The sequence below is a fragment of the Carettochelys insculpta genome, unplaced genomic scaffold (genome assembly GCF_033958435.1).
Source record: "Carettochelys insculpta isolate YL-2023 unplaced genomic scaffold, ASM3395843v1 scaffold_0038, whole genome shotgun sequence".
Classification (NCBI taxonomy): domain Eukaryota; kingdom Metazoa; phylum Chordata; order Testudines; family Carettochelyidae; genus Carettochelys; species Carettochelys insculpta.
In genome coordinates, this window is record NW_027439075.1 from 120,001 (window position 1) to 130,860 (window position 10,860).

General features: G+C 64.4%; 4 non-coding genes across 4 annotated transcripts; all 4 read right to left on the reverse strand.

The window, feature by feature from the left end:
* Positions 1 to 447: 447 nt before the first annotated feature.
* Positions 448 to 566, reverse strand: LOC142005981 (5S ribosomal RNA). Its single transcript, XR_012643135.1, has one exon. It is a non-coding gene; the product is annotated as a 5S ribosomal RNA (ribosomal RNA).
* Positions 567 to 3,762: 3,196 nt separating this feature from the next.
* LOC142005993 (5S ribosomal RNA) lies at positions 3,763 to 3,881 on the reverse strand. The gene has a single exon (XR_012643146.1). It is a non-coding gene; the product is annotated as a 5S ribosomal RNA (ribosomal RNA).
* Positions 3,882 to 6,927: 3,046 nt separating this feature from the next.
* On the reverse strand, positions 6,928 to 7,046 carry LOC142005999 (5S ribosomal RNA). The gene has a single exon (XR_012643152.1). It is a non-coding gene; the product is annotated as a 5S ribosomal RNA (ribosomal RNA).
* Positions 7,047 to 9,642: 2,596 nt separating this feature from the next.
* Positions 9,643 to 9,761, reverse strand: LOC142006000 (5S ribosomal RNA). Its single transcript, XR_012643153.1, has one exon. It is a non-coding gene; the product is annotated as a 5S ribosomal RNA (ribosomal RNA).
* Positions 9,762 to 10,860: the final 1,099 nt, after the last annotated feature.

Below are 10,860 nucleotides of genomic sequence, written 5' to 3' on the forward strand. Positions count from 1 at the left end.
GTCCACAACCGAGACCCAGGGCCTTCCCCGCTCTCAACAACCTCCCCCCACGGTCCCCCAAGACGCACGTTCCAAGCCTTAACCCTCAGACCATCCACCCCCCCTGGGGGGGACCCCACACCCACCTGACCCCAACTCACTCCCACCAAAAACACCACCACCGCCACCGCCTCAACGGCCTGCCCCACCCAGCACTCCCACACACACACCTGCCCCACCAACGCTCCACACACGCTTTCTTCCCTCTCCCCGACCCGACCCAAGCCATCGCACCGCACCGGGTGAGGGCCTAAGCTTCCTCGCCCGCCCCCCCGCCCCCGACACGCAGGCAGGCAGAGGGAAAGGCCTCAGCGCCCCCCAGGACCGTCGCGCCGCCTTGGCCTCACGGCTTCCCTGCTCCCGCACGGCAGACACACGCCCCGCTCTACCCCCGCTGGGGCCAAAAGCTGCCTACGGCACCTGGGATTCCCAGGCGGTCACCCATCCAGGTACTAGCCAGGCCCGGGACGGTTTACCTTCCGAGATCGGACGAGATCGGGGGCATTCGGTCCGGTATGGCCGTAGGCCCCCGCCTCCCCGGGCTTTAGCGTCAGCAGCCTGGCCTCAGTCAGCCGGGCCCAAACAATTAACCCGGAGGCCGGGCCGAGGGAAAACTTCCTCCGAGCCGGCCCAAGGGGAAGGGAGGACGAGGACGCCGGGCCCGGGAGGTGACAGGACGTGCACGTCAGACCCGGGAAGCTGTGTGCCCCGAGGTTAACCCCCGGGCCGGGGCGGGGAGAGAAAAATGTTCTAAGTCCGGTAGGGACAGCAGGTCAACCCCGGTCCGAGGCGGGGAGAGAAAAAATTTCTAAGTCCTGCAGGGACAACAGGTCAACCCCGGTCCCAGGCGGGAGAGAAAAATTTTCAAAGTCCGGCAGGGACAGCAGGTCAACCCCGGCCGCTTTAGCAGAGGTTGACCTGGTGTCCGATTCGCTCCCCGGGCACCAGGTCAACCTCGCGCGCTTTAGCAGAGGTTGACCTGGTGTCAGATTCGCTCCCCGGGCACCAGGTCAACCTCGGGCGCTTTAGCGGAGGTTGACCTGGTGTCCGATTCGCTCCCCGGGCACCAGGTCAACCTCGGGCGCTTTAGCGGAGGTTGACCTGGTGTCCGATTCGCTCCCCGGGCACCAGGTCAACCTCGGGCGCTTTAGCAGAGGTTGACCTGGTGTCAGATTCGCTCCCCGGGCACCAGGTCAACCTCGGGCGCTTTAGCAGAGGTTGACCTGGTGTCCGATTCGCTCCCCGGGCACCAGGTAAACCGTGGCCGCTTTCAGCGGAGGTTGACCTGGTGGCCGATCCCCTCCTCGGGCTCCAAGTCCGGCAGGGACAACAGGTCAACCCCGGTCCCAGGCTGGAGAGAAAAAATTTCTAAGTCCGGCAGGGACAACAGGTCAACCCCGGTCCCAGGCTGGAGAGAAAAATTTTCTAAGTCCGGCAGGGACAACAGGTCAACCCCGGTACCGGGCTGGAGAGAAAAATTTTCTAAGTCCGGCAGGGACAGCAGGTCAACCCCGGCCGCTTTAGCAGAGGTTGACCTGGTGTCCGATTCGCTCCCCGGGCACCAGGTCAACCTCTGGCGCTTTAGCAGAGGTTGACCTGGTGTCAGATTCGCTCCCCGGGCACCAGGTCAACCTCGGGCGCTTTAGCAGAGGTTGACCTGGTGTCCGATTCGCTCCCCGGGCACCAGGTAAACCGTGGCCGCTTTCAGCGGAGGTTGACCTGGTGGCCGATTCCCTCCCCGGGCACCAGGTCAACCTCCGCTGCTTTCAGCGGGGGTTGACCTGGTGGCCCATTCGCTCCCCGGGCACCAGGTCAACCTCCGCTGCTTTCAGCGGGGGTTGACCTGGTGGCCCATTCGCTCCCCGGGCACCAGGTCAACCGCACCCTTTTTCGGCCGCCTTCGCCTCCAAATTTTTCCCCCCGTTTCCTTACCCACTCCTCAGTCACTTCATACGCCCTCCCCCTTACATCCACCGTACGCAACACCTCCACCGGGCTTAATAGTCCACAACCGAGACCCAGGGCCTTCCCCGCTCTCAACAACCTCCACCCACAGTCCCCCTCCACCGGGCTTAATAGTCCACAACCGGGACCCAGGGCCTTCCCCGCTCTCAACAACCTCCACCCACGGTCCCCCTCCACCGGGCTTAATAGTCCACAACCGGGACCCAGGGCCTTCCCCGCTCTCAACAACCTCCACCCACGGTCCCCCTCCACCGGGCTTAATAGTCCACAACCGAGACCCAGGGCCTTCCCCGCTCTCAACAACCTCCACCCACGGTCCCCCTCCACCGGGCTTAATAGTCCACAACCGGGACCCAGGGCCTTCCCCGCTCTCAACAACCTCCACCCACGGTCCCCCTCCACCGGGCTTAATAGTCCACAACCGAGACCCAGGGCCTTCCCCGCTCTCAACAACCTCCACCCACGGTCCCCCTCCACCGGGCTTAATAGTCCACAACCGGGACCCAGGGCCTTCCCCGCTCTCAACAACCTCCACCCACGGTCCCCCTCCACCGGGCTTAATAGTCCACAACCGGGACCCAGGGCCTTCCCCGCTCTCAACAACCTCCACCCACGGTCCCCCTCCACCGGGCTTAATAGTCCACAACCGGGACCCAGGGCCTTCCCCGCTCTCAACAACCTCCACCCACGGTCCCCCTCCACCGGGCTTAATAGTCCACAACCGAGACCCAGGGCCTTCCCCGCTCTCAACAACCTCCACCCACGGTCCCCCTCCACCGGGCTTAATAGTCCACAACCGGGACCCAGGGCCTTCCCCGCTCTCAACAACCTCCACCCACGGTCCCCCTCCACCGGGCTTAATAGTCCACAACCGGGACCCAGGGCCTTCCCCGCTCTCAACCACCTCCACCCACGGTCCCCCTCCACCGGGCTTAATAGTCCACAACCGAGACCCAGGGCATTCCCCGCTCTCAACAACCTCCACCCACGGTCCCCCTCCACCGGGCTTAATAGTCCACAACCGGGACCCAGGGCCTTCCACGCTCTCAACAACCTCCACCCACGGTCCCCCTCCACCGGGCTTAATAGTCCACAACCGAGACCCAGGGCCTTCCCCGCTCTCAACCACCTCCACCCACGGTCCCCCTCCACCGGGCTTAATAGTCCACAACCGAGACCCAGGGCCTTCCCCGCTCTCAACCACCTCCACCCACGGTCCCCCTCCACCGGGCTTAATAGTCCACAACCGAGACCCAGGGCCTTCCCCGCTCTCAACCACCTCCACCCACGGTCCCCCTCCACCGGGCTTAATAGTCCACAACCGAGACCCAGGGCCTTCCCCGCTCTCAACAACCTCCACCCACGGTCCCCCAAGACGCACGTTCCAAGCCTTAACCCTCAGACCATCCACCCCCCGGGGGGGACCCCACACCCACCTGACTCCAACTCACTCCCACCAAAAACACCACCACCGCCACCGCCTCAACGGCCTGCCCCACCCAGCACTCCCACACACACACCTGCCCCACCAACGCTCCACATACGCTTTCTTCCCTCTCCCCGACCCGACCCAAGCCATCGCACCGCACCGGGTGAGGGCCTAAGCTTCCTCGCCCGCCCCCCCGCCCCCGACACGCAGGCAGGCAGAGGGAAAGGCCTCAGCGCCCCCCAGGACCGTCGCGCCGCCTTGGCCTCACGGCTTCCCTGCTCCCGCACGGCAGACACACGCCCCGCTCTACCCCCGCTGGGGCCAAAAGCTGCCTACGGCACCTGGGATTCCCAGGCGGTCACCCATCCAGGTACTAGCCAGGCCCGGGACGGTTTACCTTCCGAGATCGGACGAGATCGGGGGCATTCGGTCCGGTATGGCCGTAGGCCCCCGCCTCCCCGGGCTTTAGCGTCAGCAGCCTGGCCTCAGTCAGCCGGGCCCAAACAATTAACCCGGAGGCCGGGCCGAGGGAAAACTTCCTCCGAGCCGGCCCAAGGGGAAGGGAGGACGAGGACGCCGGGCCCGGGAGGTGACAGGACGTGCACGTCAGACCCGGGAAGCTGTGTGCCCCGAGGTTAACCCCCGGGCCGGGGCGGGGAGAGAAAAATGTTCTAAGTCCGGTAGGGACAGCAGGTCAACCCCGGTCCGAGGCGGGGAGAGAAAAAATTTCTAAGTCCTGCAGGGACAACAGGTCAACCCCGGTCCCAGGCGGGAGAGAAAAATTTTCAAAGTCCGGCAGGGACAGCAGGTCAACCCCGGCCGCTTTAGCAGAGGTTGACCTGGTGTCCGATTCGCTCCCCGGGCACCAGGTCAACCTCGCGCGCTTTAGCAGAGGTTGACCTGGTGTCAGATTCGCTCCCCGGGCACCAGGTCAACCTAGGGCGCTTTAGCGGAGGTTGACCTGGTGTCCGATTCGCTCCCCGGGCACCAGGTCAACCTCGGGCGCTTTAGCGGAGGTTGACCTGGTGTCCGATTCGCTCCCCGGGCACCAGGTCAACCTCGGGCGCTTTAGCAGAGGTTGACCTGGTGTCAGATTCGCTCCCCGGGCACCAGGTCAACCTCGGGCGCTTTAGCAGAGGTTGACCTGGTGTCCGATTCGCTCCCCGGGCACCAGGTAAACCGTGGCCGCTTTCAGCGGAGGTTGACCTGGTGGCCGATCCCCTCCTCGGGCTCCAAGTCCGGCAGGGACAACAGGTCAACCCCGGTCCCAGGCTGGAGAGAAAAAATTTCTAAGTCCGGCAGGGACAACAGGTCAACCCCGGTCCCAGGCTGGAGAGAAAAATTTTCTAAGTCCGGCAGGGACAACAGGTCAACCCCGGTACCGGGCTGGAGAGAAAAATTTTCTAAGTCCGGCAGGGACAGCAGGTCAACCCCGGCCGCTTTAGCAGAGGTTGACCTGGTGTCCGATTCGCTCCCCGGGCACCAGGTCAACCTCTGGCGCTTTAGCAGAGGTTGACCTGGTGTCAGATTCGCTCCCCGGGCACCAGGTCAACCTCGGGCGCTTTAGCAGAGGTTGACCTGGTGTCCGATTCGCTCCCCGGGCACCAGGTAAACCGTGGCCGCTTTCAGCGGAGGTTGACCTGGTGGCCGATTCCCTCCCCGGGCACCAGGTCAACCTCCGCTGCTTTCAGCGGGGGTTGACCTGGTGGCCCATTCGCTCCCCGGGCACCAGGTCAACCTCCGCTGCTTTCAGCGGGGGTTGACCTGGTGGCCCATTCGCTCCCCGGGCACCAGGTCAACCGCACCCTTTTTCGGCCGCCTTCGCCTCCAAATTTTTCCCCCCGTTTCCTTACCCACTCCTCAGTCACTTCATACGCCCTCCCCCTTACATCCACCGTACGCAACACCTCCACCGGGCTTAATAGTCCACAACCGAGACCCAGGGCCTTCCCCGCTCTCAACAACCTCCACCCACAGTCCCCCTCCACCGGGCTTAATAGTCCACAACCGGGACCCAGGGCCTTCCCCGCTCTCAACAACCTCCACCCACGGTCCCCCTCCACCGGGCTTAATAGTCCACAACCGGGACCCAGGGCCTTCCCCGCTCTCAACAACCTCCACCCACGGTCCCCCTCCACCGGGCTTAATAGTCCACAACCGGGACCCAGGGCCTTCCCCGCTCTCAACAACCTCCACCCACGGTCCCCCTCCACCGGGCTTAATAGTCCACAACCGGGACCCAGGGCCTTCCCCGCTCTCAACAACCTCCACCCACGGTCCCCCTCCACCGGGCTTAATAGTCCACAACCGAGACCCAGGGCCTTCCCCGCTCTCAACAACCTCCACCCACGGTCCCCCTCCACCGGGCTTAATAGTCCACAACCGGGACCCAGGGCCTTCCCCGCTCTCAACAACCTCCACCCACGGTCCCCCTCCACCGGGCTTAATAGTCCACAACCGGGACCCAGGGCCTTCCCCGCTCTCAACAACCTCCACCCACGGTCCCCCTCCACCGGGCTTAATAGTCCACAACCGGGACCCAGGGCCTTCCCCGCTCTCAACAACCTCCACCCACGGTCCCCCTCCACCGGGCTTAATAGTCCACAACCGGGACCCAGGGCCTTCCCCGCTCTCAACAACCTCCACCCACGGTCCCCCTCCACCGGGCTTAATAGTCCACAACCGAGACCCAGGGCATTCCCCGCTCTCAACAACCTCCACCCACGGTCCCCCTCCACCGGGCTTAATAGTCCACAACCGGGACCCAGGGCCTTCCACGCTCTCAACAACCTCCACCCACGGTCCCCCTCCACCGGGCTTAATAGTCCACAACCGAGACCCAGGGCCTTCCCCGCTCTCAACCACCTCCACCCACGGTCCCCCTCCACCGGGCTTAATAGTCCACAACCGAGACCCAGGGCCTTCCCCGCTCTCAACCACCTCCACCCACGGTCCCCCTCCACCGGGCTTAATAGTCCACAACCGAGACCCAGGGCCTTCCCCGCTCTCAACCACCTCCACCCACGGTCCCCCTCCACCGGGCTTAATAGTCCACAACCGAGACCCAGGGCCTTCCCCGCTCTCAACAACCTCCCCCCACGGTCCCCCAAGACGCACGTTCCAAGCCTTAACCCTCAGACCATCCACCCCTTGGGGGGGACCCCACACCCACCTGACCCCAACTCACTCCCACCAAAAACACCACCACCGCCACCGCCTCAACGGCCTGCCCCACCCAGCACTCCCACACACACACCTGCCCCACCAACGCTCCACACACGCTTTCTTCCCTCTCCCCGACCCGACCCAAGCCATCGCACCGCACCGGGTGAGGGCCTAAGCTTCCTCGCCCGCCCCCCCGCCCCCGACACGCAGGCAGGCAGAGGGAAAGGCCTCAGCGCCCCCCAGGACCGTCGCGCCGCCTTGGCCTCACGGCTTCCCTGCTCCCGCACGGCAGACACACGCCCCGCTCTACCCCCGCTGGGGCCAAAAGCTGCCTACGGCACCTGGGATTCCCAGGCGGTCACCCATCCAGGTACTAGCCAGGCCCGGGACGGTTTACCTTCCGAGATCGGACGAGATCGGGGGCATTCGGTCCGGTATGGCCGTAGGCCCCCGCCTCCCCGGGCTTTAGCGTCAGCAGCCTGGCCTCAGTCAGCCGGGCCCAAACAATTAACCCGGAGGCCGGGCCGAGGGAAAACTTCCTCCGAGCCGGCCCAAGGGGAAGGGAGGACGAGGACGCCGGGCCCGGGAGGTGACAGGACGTGCACGTCAGACCCGGGAAGCTGTGTGCCCCGAGGTTAACCCCCGGGCCGGGGCGGGGAGAGAAAAATGTTCTAAGTCCGGTAGGGACAGCAGGTCAACCCCGGTCCGAGGCGGGGAGAGAAAAAATTTCTAAGTCCTGCAGGGACAACAGGTCAACCCCGGTCCCAGGCGGGAGAGAAAAATTTTCAAAGTCCGGCAGGGACAGCAGGTCAACCCCGGCCGCTTTAGCAGAGGTTGACCTGGTGTCCGATTCGCTCCCCGGGCACCAGGTCAACCTCGCGCGCTTTAGCAGAGGTTGACCTGGTGTCAGATTCGCTCCCCGGGCACCAGGTCAACCTCGGGCGCTTTAGCGGAGGTTGACCTGGTGTCCGATTCGCTCCCCGGGCACCAGGTCAACCTCGGGCGCTTTAGCGGAGGTTGACCTGGTGTCCGATTCGCTCCCCGGGCACCAGGTCAACCTCGGGCGCTTTAGCAGAGGTTGACCTGGTGTCAGATTCGCTCCCCGGGCACCAGGTCAACCTCGGGCGCTTTAGCAGAGGTTGACCTGGTGTCCGATTCGCTCCCCGGGCACCAGGTAAACCGTGGCCGCTTTCAGCGGAGGTTGACCTGGTGGCCGATCCCCTCCTCGGGCTCCAAGTCCGGCAGGGACAACAGGTCAACCCCGGTCCCAGGCTGGAGAGAAAAAATTTCTAAGTCCGGCAGGGACAACAGGTCAACCCCGGTCCCAGGCTGGAGAGAAAAATTTTCTAAGTCCGGCAGGGACAACAGGTCAACCCCGGTACCGGGCTGGAGAGAAAAATTTTCTAAGTCCGGCAGGGACAGCAGGTCAACCCCGGCCGCTTTAGCAGAGGTTGACCTGGTGTCCGATTCGCTCCCCGGGCACCAGGTCAACCTCTGGCGCTTTAGCAGAGGTTGACCTGGTGTCAGATTCGCTCCCCGGGCACCAGGTCAACCTCGGGCGCTTTAGCAGAGGTTGACCTGGTGTCCGATTCGCTCCCCGGGCACCAGGTAAACCGTGGCCGCTTTCAGCGGAGGTTGACCTGGTGGCCGATTCCCTCCCCGGGCACCAGGTCAACCTCCGCTGCTTTCAGCGGGGGTTGACCTGGTGGCCCATTCGCTCCCCGGGCACCAGGTCAACCTCCGCTGCTTTCAGCGGGGGTTGACCTGGTGGCCCATTCGCTCCCCGGGCACCAGGTCAACCGCACCCTTTTTCGGCCGCCTTCGCCTCCAAATTTTTCCCCCCGTTTCCTTACCCACTCCTCAGTCACTTCATACGCCCTCCCCCTTACATCCACCGTACGCAACACCTCCACCGGGCTTAATAGTCCACAACCGAGACCCAGGGCCTTCCCCGCTCTCAACAACCTCCACCCACGGTCCCCCTCCACCGGGCTTAATAGTCCACAACCGGGACCCAGGGCCTTCCCCGCTCTCAACAACCTCCACCCACGGTCCCCCTCCACCGGGCTTAATAGTCCACAACCGAGACCCAGGGCCTTCCCCGCTCTCAACAACCTCCACCCACGGTCCCCCTCCACCGGGCTTAATAGTCCACAACCGGGACCCAGGGCCTTCCCCGCTCTCAACAACCTCCACCCACGGTCCCCCTCCACCGGGCTTAATAGTCCACAACCGGGACCCAGGGCCTTCCCCGCTCTCAACAACCTCCACCCACGGTCCCCCTCCACCGGGCTTAATAGTCCACAACCGGGACCCAGGGCCTTCCCCGCTCTCAACAACCTCCACCCACGGTCCCCCTCCACCGGGCTTAATAGTCCACAACCGGGACCCAGGGCCTTCCCCGCTCTCAACAACCTCCACCCACGGTCCCCCTCCACCGGGCTTAATAGTCCACAACCGAGACCCAGGGCCTTCCCCGCTCTCAACAACCTCCACCCACGGTCCCCCTCCACCGGGCTTAATAGTCCACAACCGGGACCCAGGGCCTTCCCCGCTCTCAACAACCTCCACCCACGGTCCCCCTCCACCGGGCTTAATAGTCCACAACCGAGACCCAGGGCCTTCCCCGCTCTCAACAACCTCCCCCCACGGTCCCCCAAGACGCACGTTCCAAGCCTTAACCCTCAGACCATCCACCCCCCGGGGGGGACCCCACACCCACCTGACCCCAACTCACTCCCACCAAAAACACCACCACCGCCACCGCCTCAACGGCCTGCCCCACCCAGCACTCCCACACACACACCTGCCCCACCAACGCTCCACACACGCTTTCTTCCCTCTCCCCGACCCGACCCAAGCCATCGCACCGCACCGGGTGAGGGCCTAAGCTTCCTCGCCCGCCCCCCCGCCCCCGACACGCAGGCAGGCAGAGGGAAAGGCCTCAGCGCCCCCCAGGACCGTCGCGCCGCCTTGGCCTCACGGCTTCCCTGCTCCCGCACGGCAGACACACGCCCCGCTCTACCCCCGCTGGGGCCAAAAGCTGCCTACGGCACCTGGGATTCCCAGGCGGTCACCCATCCAGGTACTAGCCAGGCCCGGGACGGTTTACCTTCCGAGATCGGACGAGATCGGGGGCATTCGGTCCGGTATGGCCGTAGGCCCCCGCCTCCCCGGGCTTTAGCGTCAGCAGCCTGGCCTCAGTCAGCCGGGCCCAAACAATTAACCCGGAGGCCGGGCCGAGGGAAAACTTCCTCCGAGCCGGCCCAAGGGGAAGGGAGGACGAGGACGCCGGGCCCGGGAGGTGACAGGACGTGCACGTCAGACCCGGGAAGCTGTGTGCCCCGAGGTTAACCCCCGGGCCGGGGCGGGGAGAGAAAAATGTTCTAAGTCCGGTAGGGACAGCAGGTCAACCCCGGTCCGAGGCGGGGAGAGAAAAAATTTCTAAGTCCTGCAGGGACAACAGGTCAACCCCGGTCCCAGGCGGGAGAGAAAAATTTTAAAAGTCCGGCAGGGACAGCAGGTCAACCCCGGCCGCTTTAGCAGAGGTTGACCTGGTGTCCGATTCGCTCCCCGGGCACCAGGTCAACCTCGCGCGCTTTAGCAGAGGTTGACCTGGTGTCAGATTCGCTCCCCGGGCACCAGGTCAACCTCGGGCGCTTTAGCGGAGGTTGACCTGGTGTCCGATTCGCTCCCCGGGCACCAGGTCAACCTCGGGCGCTTTAGCGGAGGTTGACCTGGTGTCCGATTCGCTCCCCGGGCACCAGGTCAACCTCGGGCGCTTTAGCAGAGGTTGACCTGGTGTCAGATTCGCTCCCCGGGCACCAGGTCAACCTCGGGCGCTTTAGCAGAGGTTGACCTGGTGTCCGATTCGCTCCCCGGGCACCAGGTAAACCGTGGCCGCTTTCAGCGGAGGTTGACCTGGTGGCCGATCCCCTCCTCGGGCTCCAAGTCCGGCAGGGACAACAGGTCAACCCCGGTCCCAGGCTGGAGAGAAAAAATTTCTAAGTCCGGCAGGGACAACAGGTCAACCCCGGTCCCAGGCTGGAGAGAAAAATTTTCTAAGTCCGGCAGGGACAACAGGTCAACCCCGGTACCGGGCTGGAGAGAAAAATTTTCTAAGTCCGGCAGGGACAGCAGGTCAACCCCGGCCGCTTTAGCAGAGGTTGACCTGGTGTCCGATTCGCTCCCCGGGCACCAGGTCAACCTCTGGCGCTTTAGCAGAGGTTGACCTGGTGTCAGATTCGCTCCCCGGGCACCAG